This window comes from Passer domesticus, chromosome 1, assembly GCF_036417665.1.
Source record: "Passer domesticus isolate bPasDom1 chromosome 1, bPasDom1.hap1, whole genome shotgun sequence".
Classification (NCBI taxonomy): Eukaryota; Metazoa; Chordata; class Aves; order Passeriformes; family Passeridae; genus Passer; species Passer domesticus.
In genome coordinates, this window is record NC_087474.1 from 154,102,676 (window position 1) to 154,122,589 (window position 19,914).

General features: G+C 43.7%; 1 protein-coding gene and 1 long non-coding RNA gene across 5 annotated transcripts in view; one reads left to right on the forward strand and one right to left on the reverse strand.

The window, feature by feature from the left end:
• The window catches only part of ST3GAL1 (ST3 beta-galactoside alpha-2,3-sialyltransferase 1), a 92,766-nt gene extending 73,828 nt beyond the window's left edge, over positions 1-18,938 (reverse strand). For 2 of the 3 annotated variants that reach the window (XM_064397799.1, XM_064397765.1), the window contains exon 1: positions 584-761. The gene's annotated coding sequence lies outside the window, so the exon portion shown is untranslated. Of the gene's footprint in view, positions 1-583; positions 762-18,919 lie in introns of those variants that run through there. The other variant, XM_064397782.1, reaches the window with a different exon arrangement.
• LOC135285513 (uncharacterized) lies at positions 132-19,305 on the forward strand. 2 transcript variants are annotated; one of them, XR_010350340.1, is made up of 3 exons: positions 132-532; positions 10,465-10,765; positions 17,970-19,305. It is a non-coding gene; the product is annotated as an uncharacterized LOC135285513 (long non-coding RNA). The 2 variants fall into 2 exon arrangements; XR_010350341.1 differs by lacking the exon at positions 10,465-10,765 and having other exon boundaries at positions 18,612-19,305.
• The last annotated feature ends 609 nt before the right edge of the window (positions 19,306-19,914 follow it).

The window sequence follows — 19,914 nt, forward strand, 5'->3', positions numbered from 1 at the left end:
AAAAACAAACGGCTGACCTCGAGGAGTAGTTATTTATGCTCCTCTAGAAATTAATTCTGCAAGGAGGAATGTGCGAGCGGATACCTAAGACAGCTATTCTGCTTTTTGCCCTCTAACGGAGTAACCCCGGCTTTACTCCTTCGGCACACAGCCTTCCCGGGGGAGACAGCAATAACACGAACCAGCCAGGGTGCAGGTCTGCGCCGGGCAGGACCGGTCCCTGGGGCAGCTGGAGGGTTCCCCAGCGCTGTCGCCCCCCGAGCATCGCCCGAAGGTGGCCCCTTCCTCCGGAGCCCACCCCGGCACCCGCCGCCTCCCCTCTGCCTCCCTCCAGTGGGGAAATCCCGGCTGGATGGGGAGAAGCCTCCCCGCTCCGGAGCGCCGGGGGATGCTGCGAGCAGCGCCGCGGCCGCCCCTGCTTCTAAATCACAGAAATAATTTTTCAAAAACCCCAACAACTCAACAGCCGAGTGAGGAGGCTGGGAGGCTCCCACCGCGCCTTCTGCAGCAGCGGGGAGCGGGGGATTCGCAGGTAAGCGGGGAGGAAGGCAGGGAGGCAGGGACGGCGTCCCGCGGTACTCACGGTGAGGTGCCGCGGGCCGGCGGGCGGCCGAGCCCCATGGCCGGGGGGACGGACGGACGGACGCTGCTGTGGCTGCCGCCGCGCTGTCTGCGTGTCTGGCTGTCTGTGTGTCTGTCCGTCTGTGTGCCGGCCCTACCCGCCGAGCCGCTCCGGGCGCCCCGTCCCTCCCCTCGCTCCCTCCCCGGCGCTTCCTGCCCGCTCATATAGCGCGCCCTCGGCCACGTGGACGGCGCGGGGCCCCGCCGGCTCCTCCTCGGGGCCGGGCCGGGAGGAGCGGACCCCCCACCACCACCCCCTCATCCCCTCCCCTCATCATCACCCCCGTCTCACCCCCCCATCAACCCCATCGCACTCCCCAAACACCACCCCCCATCACCGCCCCCATCTCACCCCCATCACTGCCCCCATCTCACCCCCATCACTGCCCCCATCTCACCCCCATCACTGCCCCCATCTCACCCCCATCCCGCTCCTGTCGCCCCTCCCCGGCCGCTGTGCAGAGTAAAGGTGCGATGCGAACCCGGACTCGCCCCGAGCGCCCTCGGGATGAAATCCGGCTCTCGTCGGGTCCTCCCTAGAGAGTCACCTCCCAGGAATGTCTGTGTTCGCCAGACTGCTGTGTCTGAAATTGGGCTGCGTGGATCGCAAAGGTGATCGCGGCAGGGAAAGTGGAAAGAAATTCGGCGCTTCTCAGGGCAGAAAATCTATGTGGCATCGCTAATAAAAATAGTCGATATTCACAGAGTAATAGAATGGTTTAGGTTGGAAGGGACCTTAAAGATAATCTGGTTTCGACCCCCCTGCTATGGACAGGACACCTTGTATTAGAAAAGGTTGCTCAGAGCTCCATCCAGCCTGGGCTTGAACGCTTTGACGGATGGGTCATCTGCAACTGGTCTGGGCAACCTGGTCCCGTGTCTCATCACCCTCACAGGAAAGAATGTCTTCCAAATATCTAATTTAACCTACTGTCTTTCATTTTAAAGCCATTCCCCCTTGTCCTATCACTACATTCCCTTGGGAAAACAAACAAACAAACATTTCCAGCTTTCTTGCAGCCCCTGTAGATACCGAAAGGTGCTATAAGGTCTCCCCTGTGACTTCTCTGGGCTGAACAATCCCCACCCTTAGCCTGTTTTTACAGGAGAGGTACTTCAGCCCTCTAATTTCTGTCCAGCATCGGACATTTTTAAGGTGACCATAAAAAAACATAGAATTAAAAAAGAAAGCAGCATCATTAAATAATTCCCCAGGCAGATACACTGAAATGATAAAGTGCCTGCTAAAACTATTTAACAACATAATGCTGGCTTTTTTAGTGTCGATGTGTAAAGACTGGAGCCATGAGATGTGTAAAGACTGGGGTCATGACTAGAAGTGGGGGGATTGTAGCACCTCCAAAGAAGCAAATGATCTCTGATCTTCTCTCCTCCACCCTTCTGTAGGCAGGCGAATATGCACAGTGAACATGTACAGCACATATCAGAGGGGAGAATGCATTCCTGAGCTCTGAAAAACATGTTCTATAATGCTGGACAGCTGGTGCACAACTCCCTTTGTGAAGCAGATGAGTTTACAGGTGATTAATTTAGTTAATGAAACTGCCCACATTGTTGGGTTCTTAAATCCAGAGCCAGGTACTTCCAGTGGAAACTGTAACATGTTATGTAGGAGCTGTAATTCATCAATCACCACTGAGCTTGTTTCCATAGAGTTATGTTAGTAAAAGCTTGAGTGTGGATTTACACTGGTGTCACATCATGTACAGCGCTGTGCAGACATTTGCATGCAGGTCAGAGCACCTGTGACAGCCTGAGCTCTCTACTTAGGGAGCATAAGCCCAAACAAGACCTTCAAGGGACTCACCCCATCACTAAATCCTGCCTCTGGATCCTGAAGAGCAGCATAGTGTTATATCCTTCATAAACAGAATTTGGAAGGGATTTAATCTACAGTAATGAGCATTAAAAAAAAAAAAAAAGCCGTACATTAGTCTTCTTTTATGAGGAATGTATCAATACAAGGAATTACTGTGTGGTGGAAACAGTCTATTAAATAGCTGTTCAGTGCTTTTTCCCAGGAGCTGCTTGACACTGCTGGAGGTGGGATGAGGAGCTCCAATTTGATCGTCTGCTAGTGTCACTGTTACCTTTTTGCCTTGACACTCTCCTACTTTCAGGCAAATTGGTTGAATTTGGTGCTTCATTTGCTTCACAATAGTGAGTGACTGGGACTGTTTACGAAAAAGAATCTCTGGGGAACAGCTCACCAGTAATAGGGTTGTGCATCAGGTTTGGGGATTTCTGCCGAGCATTTCTGAAGGGAGGGAGGGAGTGAGAAACTGATGAGAAAGAAGAGTCTGAGCAGTCTGCATTTCACTACCTGTTGTACCACAGCTGGTCTGTCCATGAGTTAAAAAAAACAACCAGCAATGAATCTAGTAAAACAGCTGATTTATCATCATACGACATACAAAGTTTTACTAGGTTGGATCAAGGAAAGCATAACCCAGCAGCCAACAATGTCCTAATTATTAATAGTTAATCAAGCTGACACTGGCACGGGTTGCCCAGAGAAGCTGTGCATGCCCCATCCCTGGCATTGTTCAAGGCTGGGCTGGATGGGGCTTTGAGCAACCTGGGATAGTGGAAGGTGTCCCTGACCATGGCAGGGGGATTGAGATGAGATGATCTTTGAGTTCCCTTCCAACCCAAACTATTCAATGATTCTGTGACTGAAGAAAGAGAGTGAGAGATATTTTTTTCTGTGTTTTCAGTCCCATCTCTGCACCATTTCTCTGGAGCACACAAGAGATAGGATATGGTGCACCCCTCCAGCCACACCAACCTTGGTCACAATTGCAAGGAGAAGATATGGAAGAGAGCTCTGCAGTGGCTGGGTTTGCTCAGAAAGGCTCCTTTCTGTAAAGCAAGGCAGAAGAGGAGTGTGTTTGCCCCAGAGATGCCTCAGGGAGGCATGACACAGTGACAGGGGTGTAATGTGGTGCAGAGCATGGAGAAGATCCGCAGGTCTCTGCCAGCACCTGGCTGAGCCAAGAGCAGAGAACAAGACCAAATCCACCTGAAACAGCAACTGTGGAGCCTATTTCTCCTTTTTATATCACTGTTACACTCACTTAATTCCCTCAGATGCTCTCAACTTCCCTGATGCACCTCAAGGAGCATGGAAATAACAAGTGCTCTCTGATAATGCCATCAAAATTACAGCAGGGTCCAACCCAGCGTGCTGGATCTGATCCTCTCATGCTGTAGCATTTCACTAGCAAGTGTCATTTAGATGGTTTTGGGAAAGAATCCAGGATTTGTTTCACAGACAGTATTTCCTCAACAGCTCAGTGAATATGGAATATTTTCAACTAACCATGCAAATCTTGCTTGTCATCTTAAGTAGAGAAACTATATCTATTCTAAAGTCTGGGCCAGGGCTTTCACTGCTGATGGGGGATAGTTATGCAGACTTCAAAGGAGCTGTATCAGCTTTTACCAAGTAGGGAGCTAGACCTTTATTCATATTTTAAAATTCAGAAACTGTGCCTAGGTAAAGCATTTTTCTCTATATTTTTAAGTAGCCAGTTTTTTTTATTTTATAGCTGTTCCCTCAGTGGCAGGATTGTTTCTCAGTAGTCAATGTTTAAAGGCCCTTCAAGGCTGAAGGAATTAAAAATGAATAATTTAAAGCTGGTCTATGATGCATAATTTTTAACATATGTTTTACAGGCCATGTGGAACACTTTTTGACTTGTCAGTAGATATTTTACAAACATGCTGTGCTGGAACCAAAACCTTTTTTATTTAAGAGTTAGATTTGAGCCCTCCTATGCTTCAACACAGCAGCATGCTGGAGTCTGCAAGCCATAACAAGGAAACCATTATCACCAGCACTGATCAGAAAAGAGGAGGAATGAAGCAATTGCAGAACTTTTTTCCTCTTACACACACTGCTAAACCCCATGTGGGGAGAACTATGGATCTGACATTTTAAGAAGCCTCATCCCAAGGCAGAGGTAGAGGAGCTGTGATTTGTTTGCTCTAAGGCTCCAAAAGGGATGGACCTATGTGGTGCTGGAGAAGGAACCATGAAACATGTTGTCTTTGGGTTGTTTTTTGAAGGGTGGCTGGAGTATTTTTTTGCCAATCTCCTGTTAAGTCCCTAAATATTGTGCTAGGAATGCCATCTGAATAATTCTGACAGTTTTAATAGGCAAAGCTAATTGCTGGTGAATAACAACCTTTTATGGATTTCATTTCTTGCCCCTTTCTGACTGCTTGCAACAAGAAAGGGAGGAGACATCTACCCTGCAGATGCTCAAAGGCAGCCTGGGTTTCAACCTTGTTGACTGGTTCTCACACTCTTCCTTGTTTTCCTGGATTGTCCAGATTTTAATTTTTATTTTAAAGTTACTCCATATTTGTAGCTAAAAATAAATTGGTTTGGTTATTTCAAAATCTTCTTGGGCCCAAACCAAATTTCAAGTGTTTCACGAAGCTGTAAATGAGGCAGTGAACTGGGGAAGGGAAGATTTGGGCTCATGTGTGCTCCCCCCTCATTAGCTCTCCCTTCAGTTCATAATCCATCATCTTTCAAACAAGCCAATTGCCATTGTGTCTAGAAGTTAAAATAGAAAATCAGCATTTGGCATGTACACAGTTGCCAAGAAGCTATTTCTCCTTGCCTGTGTAAATAAATTGTCGTTCAAAAATGGTTGGCTTGCTCTAAAAGATGTTCTAAGTGCTACCACTGCTCTGTGCTCCCAGTGGGAGGAAAGAGGAGAGGATCCAGGAGTGTGCCCCCATCCCCAGCTTCTCCCACTCATTCCATAGAATGGGACTGTTCTTTGCACTGGCCAAAATGCCACTGTATAGTTCCTGTCCCAGTGAACAGAGCAGGGATGATTACTGACCTTGCTGGTTATGCCCGCAGGTCAGGGCCAAGCTCCACACAGGTGGTTCCCTTTAAAAGGGATTTACTGGTAATCTATATATTTAGATTAGCTACTGATTTGTGTTTATTTTACACCATACAGAACACACCTATTGATCAGTATGACTTGACATGAAAGAGATTAAATACTTCTGAACTTTATAGATACGAATGTAAGAAGATTGACCACAGACAGACTGTGCACAATTTATTTGTTCTGACTGGCAGAAGAGACAGATGGTCTATGTGCATATGACAGGTGATATATGTATACCTACCTAACCTCCACTGAAGAGGTTCATCATGTTCTGTGTTCAAATGTGTAAGAGTCACTGCTCTTATTTTGTATAACTTGCAATAGTAACACTTGATACACCGTGCTAACAGACTTGATAAGGCTGTTTGGTGGCTGTAGACTTTGCCATAGTGACACACAGCTTTATCATGTCTGGCTTGGTCTTCTCATTTTTTTTTTTTTTTTTGGAAACCACACCCCACACTTCTGACAGATATCACAGAGTCTTCCTTGTTCCAGAGTCTTCTAAAAGCAAGTGGTAAGAGTGCTGGTTTAAAGCAGGCTTTTAGATGCCATCCTCAGCCTCCACGCTTCACACAGCCAGGCTCTGGCACTGAGGTGCATTAGGAGCAAAGAGAAGAGAAACAATAAACAACATCCCTGCTTGCTCTTGGAATTTAAATGGTGAGGAGTTGCAAGAGCTCAGTGGTACTGACACACAGTCAGTGGTGTCAGCCTCTGCTTTGCAGGACCAGGGTGCAGGCCCACATCAGAGACAGCTGTGACATCAGAGAAAGATTTCTTGTGAAGCCAAACTATCACACAGAGATGTGTTTTTACCTGCTAGGACTCATTAGTGCTGTATACAGGAACATTGGCTATGGGTAAAGGTTGTGATTTGGTACAATCTGCTCTCAATAAATGTCTGTGAAAGTCAGAGAAACCTTTCAGTATTGCAGCATGTAAAAACACACAGTAAACACCAAAAGCCAGATTTGCAGAAATATTCAGCAAATCTGGAGCTCCCACAAACACATAAAAACCTCTCTGTGCTATGAAATACTTCTTCACTTTTGTACTCTTGGATAAATGCAAGTTTTGCTATAAGGACAGTACAAAGCCTGAGAGGAATAATAAACACTTATAAAAAATTTTTAAAAGGCACTGATAGGATATGAAAATAGAAAAAAACATAACACAGGTAGGGGTGGAATCACCATCTTTGAAAGTCTTCAAGAAACAAGATAATATGGCACTTATGGCCTAGTGGGCAGAGTCAAAGGCTGGACTTGATGATCCCAGAGGTCTTTTCCAACCTTAATGATTCTATGATTCTACCTCTGTCAGGATACAGGAAGATTAAAGTAATACAAAACCAGTTGGCCATAAATATTTTACTGCAGAAGGAAGACATGTCATAAGCACCTAAAACGAGGATAAAGGTAAGCAGCTACATGGCAAAGAGAGGCAGCCATGTGTACTTTGTGTTTCACAGATTGAACACGTAGCACATTCAATATCTCCAATATAAATGACCCTTCTTTGCAGTTCAGATGTCACCTACAGAACATCACAGAAGTAAAATAAACCTAATTTACCTTTGGCCATCTGGATCTCACAATGCCTTGAGTACCATCTATTCCCAAGCACAGACTTGAAAATATGTGCATTAAGTGATTGGGAAGTTATTAGCATAATGTAATTTTATTTCATTTCACTTGTCCCCAGGACAGTCAGGAATAAACCAGAAGGTGAAATTAGACCCAGAAAATAACATGTTGTTGATTAGGTTGAAGTGTTTATTAGGCTTCTGTTTGAATTTCCAGCCCACAAGAAGAAAGGCAAGCAAAGCCTGTTAAAGACACATTTTGACAAGAACGCATTTTTCTGTGGATCCAACAAAATAAATATAGTAACACAGAAGAACCTTTTAAAAGTCAGGCTTATGTGCTTGTCCGATCATCACCAGCTAACAGTTTCATGTCTCCTGAATGTCACAGAAGCACACGAGCTGTGCCACCATGCAGTTTTCAAATTCTTTTCCTCAAAGGACATCACACACATACCAGGGGCTGTACATTCTGTATTCACTTAAACACAAATAACACAAAATAGTAATTGCAGGTGGACTTCATTCCCAGAGAAAATTGTGAATAAAACACTGAAGCACACCTGGCAGATGTTACTCACACAGCTTAATTTGGTATGGGTAGGCATTTATTTTGAATGGTAGAAAAGCAATATGATAACACAGGTAGGATAAAAAAGTTTGTATGTTTTTGCTAGATATATAGGTTAAAATAACTTTTCAGTCCATTCCAGCTACTGAGATAGGCTGGGAAGGGATAAATGGTATGAGCAGAATCCCTCCAAGGAGGGATGGTGAGTGTTTTGCAGGGATAATTCTGAAATTCTGCTGTTAACCCACAGCTTGGAGCTCAGTGCAGGACAGACCAGCTGAAACGCTTCTAAAGAAAAAAAAACGTAAAGATGTTTAGAAATCAATACCCCAGAGGTTGCCTAGAAAATATCTGTGTCACATTATTTGTGTGTGCAAAAGCTAGCAGAATGCCTCACTAAAGCAGCACTAAGTCACCTGCAATGCTGTTTTAGATGTGATATTAACAAATCAATGTTTAGAGAAAATCTTGTCATCACAGGTCACTTTGGAGTACACTTTCCTGATGGCAGAAGACTGAAGTTGCGTAAACTAAGGAATTTAATGATTACATATGAGATCTGGACAAAAGATTTCAAAGACTTGAAAATGGTCTTAGTGGAAACCAGATGGGTGCTGGATTCAGAGTATAGCCTACATCTAAGAAATAGGAAATAAAAAAAGATTTAGAAAACCAGGGAGCAATTAATCTAAGCTTAATACAGTGTGATTTCTTAAAGTAAATCTAGAAGGAAAAAAAATTATCATCTGGAAATAAATACAAAGTAGGATAAAAGGCAAATCTGTATTTATCAGAGAGACAATAAAAAAGATTACCTTGTGCATTTATTGAGACAAGAAATTATTCTCAGGAAAAGATTAATATAATATATTGTGTTTACCTGGACTTAAGTAAAGCAGGAAAAAAGATAGCCAGATAACTGGCTGTTTTCTTGGGGGCAAAGGGTAGAACCAGACTGGTCGTGCAGAGTCCGTGTGTGCTAAGCATGGTGTATCCCAAGCACAAACACAGACTGCAGGATGAACAGAACTAAAGCAGCCTTGAGGAGAAGGACTTGGGGTACTCATGGATGGGAAGTTGAACATGACCCAGCAATGTGCCGGGATGCAGCCCAGGAACCAGACGTGTCCTGGGCTGCATCCAAAGCCCCGTGGGCAGCAGGTGAGGGAGTGGATTCTGTCCCTCTGCTCTGCTCTGCTCTGCTCTGCTCTGCTCTGGTGAGATCCCACCTGGGGTACTGCATCCAGTTCTGGGGTCCCCAATGTGAAAAGGATGTGGACCTACTGGAATTCCAGATAAGGCCTTGAGGATGATCAGAGAATTGGAGTACCATTCCTATGAAAACAGGCTGAGAGAGTTGGGGTTGTTCAGCCCAAATAAGAAAAGTCAATGAAACAGCCCCTTTGGGGACTTCAAGGAGCTACAAAAGAGCTGGAGAGGGACTTTTTCTAAAGTCATGTAGTGATAGAACAAGGGGAAATGGCTTTGAAATGAGACAAAGTAGATCTAGACTGTGTACTGTAAATATTTTTTTTTTCCTGTGAGGGTGGTGAGGCACTGGAATAGGTTGTCCAGAGAAGTTGTGGATGCCCTGTCCCTGGAAGTGTTCAAGTCCAAGCTGAGTGGGAATCTGAGCAACCTAAACTAGAGAGAGGTTTCCCTGATCATGTCAGGTGGGTTGGAATAATATGATCTTCCAGCCCAATCCAAACTATGGTTCTATGAAGGAGCAGACAGAACCTTTGGTGCTTTTAGCGAAAGTGGATTCAAAATAGCTTCCTAAGGATACATGGGAACATTTCCCAATCTCCTACGACCCCATCGGATTGGACCCCTACCCCCCACTGGCTTTCTCCTAATGCTGAACTGCTCACCTTCACTGCTGCAGCAGCCCAATTGATGTACAAGGCTGTGCCTGCAGCCAGGGTGCAGAAAGAGACCCCTGGAGCAAGGTTCACGTCCAGTATAGTTCAAAGTTCTGCACAGCACACCTCCATGAGCAAGTGCTGCACAGCACACCTACACAAGGCGGGCTGCAATGTCACCCAAGATAGGTGCATCCACTGCTCAGGAAGAGAAGGCATCCAAATAAAGCCCAGAACAGAACCATGGAATCATTCATATTGGAAACTCTCCTAGATTTGTGTAGAAGGAGTAACCTGGACTGAGAGATTAACTGCTGGAAAGCAGTTAATTTGAGGGAGATGTCAAGATGTCCTTTTGGGCAAGGTAACTGAGTGAACCTCACTCTTAGAAATTACAACACAATCTGCCTTGGGATAAGAGCTCTTTACTTGTTTCCAGTGTAGGAGGGGAAAGATTGTGATGTACATGATGATTTTAAGCTGCTGGCATGATGAAGCCCTGAAATGGGCGAATGAGATTTGCTCAACCTTGTAAAAGGAAAGCTGTGGTGGGATCCTGTTGCTGTTGATTGATAGGGAAGTAAATGTCAGGGAAGGGAGGATGTATAGCAGATGAAGAAGAACAGAGTATCATGTGCAGGTGAAGGTATTCAGGCTGTAAATTAAAATAATGTTGGTAACCATGATATCAAAAGTCAAAAAGATGCAAGGATGAACAAATTCTCTGAAGTTTGCATATGGGGCTTGATGCATTCCTGAAAAATATATTATATGGTTTCCTGTTTGAGAAAATAACCTGCCTTAATACATTAGACCCACACTTCCTTACATAAAGAACAGTAGCTTCCTGTTTCTGCAAAACTGTTTCTTGTTTTACAGCACGGAGAATGTGCAAAGCAAGAAACAACGCGTAAAGACATGAGGACATAGCCCAGTGCATGCATCACCTCCCAGCTGCCCCTGTGATGCTCTAACTTTGCTTCACAAAGGAGTCAGAGGAGCTCACATGAGGCAATTGAACATGTTCTACTGAATTCTCTAAGATATAAACTGAGCCAGCAATGCAGAGCTCAGGGCAAATATTTCTTGTTATCTCAGAAACCAGGTGGTTATGGACGCCAGTACCACCTGGAGGGGGCTGAACAGACCCAACCCCTCTAACCTACATTTGTCACTTGGGGTAAGTACAAGACTGAAGAACCATTGATTCTGGGGGCAGCAGCTCAGGTGACTTACTCTGTTTGGCTTGCAAAATTGCTCCTGCCTTTGCAGATGAAATCCTTGTGCTCACTGCCGTGACTGTGTAGAATGCAGTTATTTTTGAAAAATATTATCTCTCTTCTAAAGATGAAAGAGCCTACTGTATTTCTATGTGTTTATTTATTTCCCCTGCAAAACAGAGGAGAAGACTGTTAGATATAGAAAAGTATGCAGGTTTTAAAACAAATTTGAGACAGGGACCAGCCAGACGTTCTGAAGTAATCTGATCTGTTCTGATTTATGGAGCAACACAGTTTTATTCAGTTTAATAGGTTTATTTGTTTAATCCATATTAAGTGGAACTGGAGCACTGATGTTTTATAAAGACATTGGAGGCTCCCAGAGATCAAGAAGCCACCTCTTCTACTGTTGAGCAGTTTCTTCTTTCATTCATTGTACTAAGCCCTTCACTTTGTATTTTCCTTGCATGTATCTGGCTTCAGCCTACACCTGTTAATTCCTGTTTCTGTCTGATGTTAACAATGCCCATTGGAAACAAAACTGTCTTTACATGAAGGTCTCCTTGATATGTTAGCATTGCAACCTGCTTCTGACGAATTAAGTAGATGGAACTTTTTTGGTCTCTCACATGGATCTCTGTGGCCAGATGTGCACTTCTACCCAACAGATGGCTGTACAGCACTAGTCACCATCCCCTTGGAGTCAGCTCAGTGAGCCCTTTCACAGTGGAGTTCATCTCATCCCAGAGTGAATCTTTAAACCAGACTGGATAAATGTCCCTCACAGCATTCCTATTTCTCTAGCAATAGTCAAGGAACCCTGTGCTGGCTACCTCTCATATCACAGCCTGCGTTACAGACTTCTGTATTTAGGCAAGATGAGTCTGACTTTTGGACTAAGGCATTTTCCCAGGTTTGAATCATTTCCTTGGCATCCTCCTCTGCACATCACACTGATAAGGCTTTGCAGATCTCCAGCAGATGCATGGTGTCATTGCCTATGTATGAGAGGACTCACTCTCAAGTGCTGGGGGTGTACACAGGGGCAGCTCACTGAAAATCTGGTTAGGGACATAGAGCTGTATTTCAATACTTATGCAGTCCACAATCTGTGCTTGTGATTGATTGTACTCTTTAAATGAGTTGCATGTGGCTCAGATGAGAAAATGCCTTAGTAATTGTGGTCCCCTGGAAAAAGAGCAGATTATGTAACTATTGATCTTAATATTTTTGTTCTGTAACTATTTCCCCTTTTTCTGATACTAAAAAGCATTGCTGCATCACATGTTTCAGCTCCTTCCATCCAGCTTGGTTTAGCCATTAGCCATTCAGCTATATCTACTTGTACCAGGCTCAGCCACTAGCCCTGCCAGACAACTGCCAGGTGTTTTATTGTTAAATAAATTCTTACATCTGTCAAGTTATAAAGCAGAAAACAACAAATTCATTCTTGATAGCTTTTCTTTCCTCTGTCACTTGAATAAGACATGCTAAGAATTACACACTCTCTGCAACAAATGCCAAAACATTTGTGTATCTCAGCAGGTTCCCTTTAATTCATACAAAGTGTTGGGATGGTGACCATTAATCCATTGTGGCTTATTAGGTCTGAAGGAAAAAAGTGTAATGAAAATTCTTTATCCTTGCCCAGCATCTTATCTCTGTGTTAAGAAAGGCTGGTTGGAATGTTCTCACCTGATAAATACGATTGATATATTTATATGTTTCCTACTTGCATGGGTGGCATGTAGGGCTGAGGGGGAACTTCCAGCCTTTCTGGCTGGGAGAAATAAGGAGTTTTCCCAAGAGAATCCTGCTGTTCCTTATGGAGGTCTTCCACCAAAAGCTGCAAGAGCAGTTCAGGTGAGTCCTATCCCCATCTGTCTCCCTCCTCCCTCTGTTTTGCCCGTTCTCTCTCCATCCCTGTGTTCTTCCCCCCATTCACTTACTAGCTCTGATTGAAGATACTTCCAGGAAAATGAACAGCACTTTTGGACAAGTGTTGCCATTTTTACTTAGCTCTGTGTCCCCACAGATGTTCAGGCCATCCTAGAGCCGAGTTTCAGCCAACACTTGTTCTGTCATCTGAACATCTACCTCCTCTTTACGCATGAACTGGTCTGATACAGATAATGAAAGCAAATTCATGGTGACATTTATTACTTTGTCTTATCACTTGTTCTTATCATGTTCTACTGGGACAGGACGAATGAATTGCAGCAGAGAAATTCCCCTCAAAAAAGACATTTCTTTTTGAATTTTGCTGTACACTATTGCAGTCAGTGAGCCTAGATGTGCAGGTGAGATCACACCACTCCCCTGCAGCTCCACATCGCTCTAAAAGTGATTTGTATCAATTTACTTTTAGTTGGTAGGAATCAACATCAGTTAAATCAATATAATGTGGGCTTGTATTGGTTTGAGAAGGTTGACACAATGTGTTGTGCTGGTTTAAATAATAATTTTCAAGATCTTTGGAAGCTGTAGTTAAAAAACAGCACAGAAGCCAGTTTGAGAGCTCCAGATAAACTGAGTATTTTTAGTGGTGGATCATTGCAGGGGTAGTAAAGTCTAGGCAAAAGTGAAAATCTTGTGGGATAAATGTGAAAGTGTTAAAAACATGAAACAATTCACTAAGAATTCAAACCATGTCTGGCATTTTGAAACTAATCTTTACTTAGCTCATGGAATCCTGCTTTAAAAAAATAGATGTAATTTGTTAATTTCTTCACTTTTTCCTGCTTTTTATATCAGAAAATGTTGATGATTGTCTGTTCACAGAAAATCATACAAACCCTGTGACAATTGGAATGATGTTTCCTTGAGGATAGGGGAATTTGTAGAAAGAATCATTGCTTCATGTGGGAACAATCAAGCACTTTTTGGAGGCATCTTTGTTGCTTAATTTCTTTGTGCCAGTACCTTGATTTGTTTTTCAAATTTAACAAAGAAGGGTATGAAGCAACAAAAAAAATTCTAAAATTACAATGCAACCATATGGAAATATTAAGTTAAAGAAGTCTAAGCACTTAAACCAACTGTTCAGGGTATTTTACTCTTAATGTGCTTACATAAATCACATTAGTTTTTATGAGAGTTATTTTTCAAATTTATAGACTTTTTCAGATGGATCTTCATCTCCCAAGGTAGCATACTCAGAGGCTGAGTGTGTTTCTGCAAGTTAAAGTCTGTGGAATTCAAAGTTTAACTCTGACACTGGATTTGTGGATGTTATTGCATAAGCAAGTTATTCATGGACTTTTGGAAATAGCTTTTACTTTTTAGTGCTCAGTTTTAGAAAGCTGAATTGTCATTTATGAATACCCAGCATTCAAATTATGGATGTAACAAGCAATATTTGTGTGGCAGTTCTAGAACTGATCTGTGCTAAGGCTTCATCCCTAAGAAAATTTGAAGGGGAGAGAAATCACTGCCACTATTTGAGCAAACAGTGAACAGAAGTGTTGCTGTTTCACTGAAATCCCCCATTTCTGGAAATAGCTTTTTTGAGGGTGTTTTGGTTTAACCCTGATAGTCAGCTCATCCCCTCATGTGGGATAGGGGAGAGAAGGGGAAGGGTAAAAGTGAGAAGATTCGTGGGTTGAGTTAAAAACAGTTTAACAGGTAAAGCGAAAACTTCATGCCCAAGCAAAGGAATTCATTCCCCACTTCAGGCAGGCAGGTGTTCAGCCATCCCCAGGAAAGCTGGGATCCATCTGCCTACCTGGGTAGACAAACACCATCACTCTGAATGTACTTCTTCCTTCTTCTGCTCCAGGTTATACACTGAGTGTGACCCCAAATGGTCTCCAATATCCCTTGGGTCAGTTTGTGTCAGCTGTCCCTGCTGTGTCCCCTCCCAGCTCCTTGTTCCCCTACAGCCTCCTCACTGGTGGGGTGGGGAGCAGAAAAGCCCTGGACTCTATGAAAGCTCTCCTCAGCAGTAATGAAAACATTGGCTTTCAGAACAAATCCAAAACACAGCAGCACCATATGAGCTGCTATAAAGAAAGTTAACACTATCACAGGGAAAAAATATGCAAGGCAATATCTTAGGATTTAGAAAAATAATATTTCTAAATAATATTTCTATCTTTGATGAATTATATTAACATTTATCTACTTAAATGTTTATATAGTAATATTTAAATATAATGTAAATGTATTGTAATTGTATTTTAATTTATATATACACTATTTCTAATTTTGCTAGGAACATGTACTGAATGCACCCTGAAGGTTCAGAAACCAGAATGCAACCCAAAACATTCCAAAATGTATTACAATATTGAATGCTATTTTAACATTGATTTGGAGATTTGGGAATGATTCTCCTGGTTTGAATTTTGCATTAATGTCAAAATCAATGAGGATTTCTTGAGTGCATTTGGGAGCCATGTGGGCTGACTGGTAGCCCTGCAGGGAGTTCCCATGGAACAGGCAGGGTTCTATGCCTGCAGATCTCAGCATATTGAAGATCTAAGGAGAGGCTTCAGATGCTCAGTTAGAAGTCAAGAAGCAGAAACCAGACAAAGCACAGGGTTCTAAGTACATCACACATCTGCAGCCCAAACAGATTTTGCCTTGGAGCTCTTGAATTCACCTTTAACCAACCTTTTTGCATGATTCCTTATGCAGATGTGAGGTATTTTTGAGTTACAACTTGCCTTACACTTCCTATGTACAGCTCCAGGTTCACTGTATCCAATGAGAGACAGTGTCTGAAAAGTGAATCTAAATATATTTGTAAGGTGAAAGTTCATCACAACAAGGCCAGTGAATAAGCAGCACAAACAGGGGAGGTGTGCTGCCAGCTAAACCTGCCTTTGGGATAGAGGTGGGTCCTGATTCATATTTCACTCAGTGCTTAAGTGTCTTTGAAGGCTGGTTTTAACACTGTCTCACCCCGGTGAGACTTGGAAACTTCTCAGAAAAAGGAAAATAGAGCTTCACCAGAAGGTCAAAGTGAACACCAAGGAGGTTTTGTCCCACCTTTGATGCTGGCAGTGACCCACACAAACACTCAGCTCCTTGCAGCCATGAGAGGGGGCCATGAGCTGCTGCCCCTCAGCAGTGCTGAGGGATGGAACACCTCTGGAACCTGCTCCTCCAAGAGGATTGACTCCTTAGGGCTGTGTGTGAAGCCTTTTCTCTCGATTGAGAGACATCAACTAACAGCTTAACTTCTGAACAAGCTCCAGGCCTAATATGTGCCCTCTGAGGCAGCAGCCAGGCCAATTTTTGGGCCTACAGGGTGTTAGTCCTAGCTAGGACATGAGAGCAGTGGGACGAGAGGATTTCCAGGCCAAATCCAAGCTCCTCCTCTACCATCTCCTTCTTGAAGGCAGTGGGGTTATCCATCCCTTGATATCTTTACCCAAGACAGAGTTTAGGCTGGCTCTGTGCCCTCCTAAAGGGACTCATGCTCAGGCAGGAGCCGTGTGCTTGACGTGGGAAGCGCTGAGGAAACGCTGCTGTACCTCATGCAGGAGCTCAGCAGAGATGACCACAAAGGCTCCTGCTGGCCTTACAGCCACTATTTACCCTCTTTTGGCCTACATAATGCCTGCTAGCATCTAAGCCTTCACTGACTCAGGGATCCTCTGCCCTTAGTTTCTCCAGCATCACACTCTTGAAAAGCCTTACAACTGCTGCATCTGGGTTTTAATTACTTTTCTTGCTAGCTGTAGTCTAGTTCCTACACCTTCAAAAAAGAGCATTTCCATTGAATTTCTGACTGTCATGGCTATGAAGTGGGGTGAGTTGAACTGGCCAGTGAGACAAAAAACACACCTACCCAACTCACTGTGTTGGTGGTGTGGGCCAGTGATTGTGCACATCACAAGGAGACAATGTGGACATACAGAGATAAGGGGAGAGGCGTTGCATGATTACACAGGATGTCTTTTATCTTTGAGGTCAAGTCTGCTTCCTATTTATTTTGGGGAACATTTTATTGTCTTTGTTTACCTAAGGAGTCAAACAGAGCTGTTTGACTGCAAAATCTGCAGACTGGAAGTACATCCTGAATGAGGCAGTTATCTGGATTACATTTCAATGAGGCAAACCCCACTGCTGTGTTCTAGAGAAAAGAGCAAATTCCTTTCCCATTTTAATGGCAGGTGACATCTGTACTGCCAAATGGTCTGTTCAATGAGCTTTTTAAAATAATCACCTCAGTGTAGCCCAGATCTCATTCCCCTCTCCTTTTCCTTTGGCTGCCATGGCCTGGGAAGGGCTGTGCTGTGCCAGAAGGGCAGCAGAATTACAGTGCACACTAACAGCAGCCAGATTCCTTCAGCTTAAATGGCATTAAAATAATTCTTTCCTTGCAAGAAAAACAAAACAAGGAAGGCTAAGAGGAAAGCCTGTGTGAGGGAGCATGGCACGTTAAGCAGCTGTCCCTCTTCTGCAGAGGGAAGTTTCATGGGAGACAGTTCTCTTCAAAATGCAGAGGTGGGACAGAGCTGAAAGCTCAGATGCATCAGTGCCTGTCCCATTGGGCTTGTTGTTGCAAAATAGCTGTGCTGCTGTAGACTGGTTAAAACAATCTGCAAATTTATTCTAAAGTTGTTGCCTTGATGTTGCTAGAGAACTTGATATGTTGAAACCTCTCTTTTTGCAGTGTTTCCACTTTCTCATGGTTCTCCCATCTCCAGGAAAGACCTTTGAAACTGATGCCTTAAGTTTTAGCTTTCATATTTTCCAGATTCTGTAGTGCATTAGTATAGAACTCTGAACTTCATATAAAGTCTTAGCAAGTTCTTTTCACAGTTTTGCTAGACAAAACAATCCTTTTCCAGCCCAAGAACCAAGAACACCACTGCAGCTTCAGGCCCAAAAAGTACAAACAACAGAGAATTGAGGAGAGAAATTTGGGAGGGTGTACCTCATAACCTGAAGCTGTAATTGGATAATTAACCCAGTATGTAAATGACCAAAACATAAAAGTGTGAAAACTCATGACCAATTGTCCATCTTGGGTGTAGCCTTGGCTGAGCTCTTGCTGCCCAAGGTGTATCTTTTGAAAGCCTTTTTAATAAATACCTACTTTATTCCTTTAACAGTGTCTAGCCTCTGTTCTAGGTAACCTCTCAAGGCATCAAAACAGCTTGAGACACTCCTTTTTCACAATACCCATGGATGAGCATTTTGTCATCACAGGTCTCCAAGAAGAACTCTCTGCAGCTCACAGCCCCCTCCTTTCTCTGCATCAGGTGTTGGAGACCACCTGAAGAGCTTCAGACTCAGCGGGAACAGAAAGAACATCCAAAGATACAACTTTCCATAGACAAAGAGCTCAAATACATCCATGGATCTCAGTTGTGGTTTTTAAAGTTACTTAAGAAAATGGGAGCTTTGATTCCCAACTTCTTAGGCAAATAAATTCCCTTTATCCCTGAGTCTTCTTTTTTTTTCCCCTTTTCTTTTCCCCCCCCTAATTTTACCAAAATTTCTGCATCTAGAGACAATGCAAAATCTACCCATAAATATGTTTCCAGCCTGGCAGTCCCTATTGTTCTGACACCGATCAGTGCTCCAAGCAGCAGGTAAGTCATCTGCCAGGAAGACTGTGCAAGGAGCCCACTTCTCTTTCCTCCCCTGGGCACCACACAGCTGCAGGCAGGGTGCTTGGGTAATGACAGGGTACTTCTGCAAACAGCCAACTGTGAAGTGACACATTCCTGTCAGCGGAAAACTCTGCAGATGTTCTTTAATCTCTCAACAGAGCAAACATTTCTGTGCCACCCTAGCAGGGAAACCATCTTTGTTATAGCACATCTGAGCAACTTTGTTCTTTTCCAGAATATGTTACAGCACAACTTTGTGTGTCATGGGGAGCTGCACCCGGCAGACAAGCCTGCTGACTGAGACACTACTGGACACAGATTTATTCCTGAAGAAAAGGTTGAACAAGATAAAATCCTCATGGCAGCATAGAAGTATCCAAGGCTCCAGGGAACACAAACAAGCTGCAGAGTAAAGCCAGTCACCATCAACAGCTGAGTGGGTAATTCACAGCAAACCACAGCTTTGATTAAATGCACCCTTTTCCCAGCCACAGAAAAATTGTTAAAGCTCTTGGAAGTTCCCTACTTGCTTCTAGTACTTACCAATGGAGCTCTTTATGCAGAAGACCAGTGACAGAACTGTGCATCTGTGAAATGCCCTGAAGCCCTGGAAACAAAAGATGTCACAGCATTCAAGGTATTTCAGAGACCCTGAGGACCTTGTCACTGCATGAATTCCACCTACTTTGAAAGTCTTGCCTTTTGCAGTCAAGAGAATAAGGCAGAATTGTCCTTATCTCCTATCTCTAAAGGCAGGAGCCTGGCAAAATGAAAGCATCATGCACAGTACATGAGCAACAAGGCTGGGAGATACGAATTATGTCATTGTTTTCTTCATAAAGATTAAAGGTCATCTGTGCTTGTCCCCTCCATACATGGAGCACGCAGGGACGTGGAGACACCCAAACAAAGTCCATAGCTACTGCAGAGCCAATGTCTCTGTGTCAGTGATATCCACATTCCCTGATCACCCAGCCTTTCCTACACGTTGGCTTCCAGTCTGGTTGTGCTCTAGAGCCAGCACTCTTCAGGCACTGCAAGAACCAGCTCACACGTGGGTATGGATTTAGCCTAAGATAGTCAGGGAGCCCACATCACCATAGTAACTGCATGCTGTTGCATTAATTTCAGCAAATAAATGAAGCTTGTAAGTTCAAGGGGTATTTATGCAGAGCAGTACAGGACCACACAGAGAAACTGCAACAGTCCTGAACGAGGTAGCCAGGCTTCCCTGGCTTCTTTATCCTGCTTTTCAGGAGGACTGATTGTCTGGTTGGAAGAATCCATTAATATGATCAGCCTGTTTTCTGTACTTGATGTGGTGTTTCCAGACATGACTTGGATATATCTACGCAGCACAAGACTGAGCCATGTAGGACCAACCAGAAGTATGAAAAAGCTTCTACAGTAATGTGCACATTTTCAAAAACTGAAGTTGCTATAGAAAAATTTAGCAGGTTTGAGTATTCCCCTTCCGACTGGTGATGTTTGTTTAGGAGCTTTTACCTATTGATAAAGGTGGAATGAATTGTTCTTTA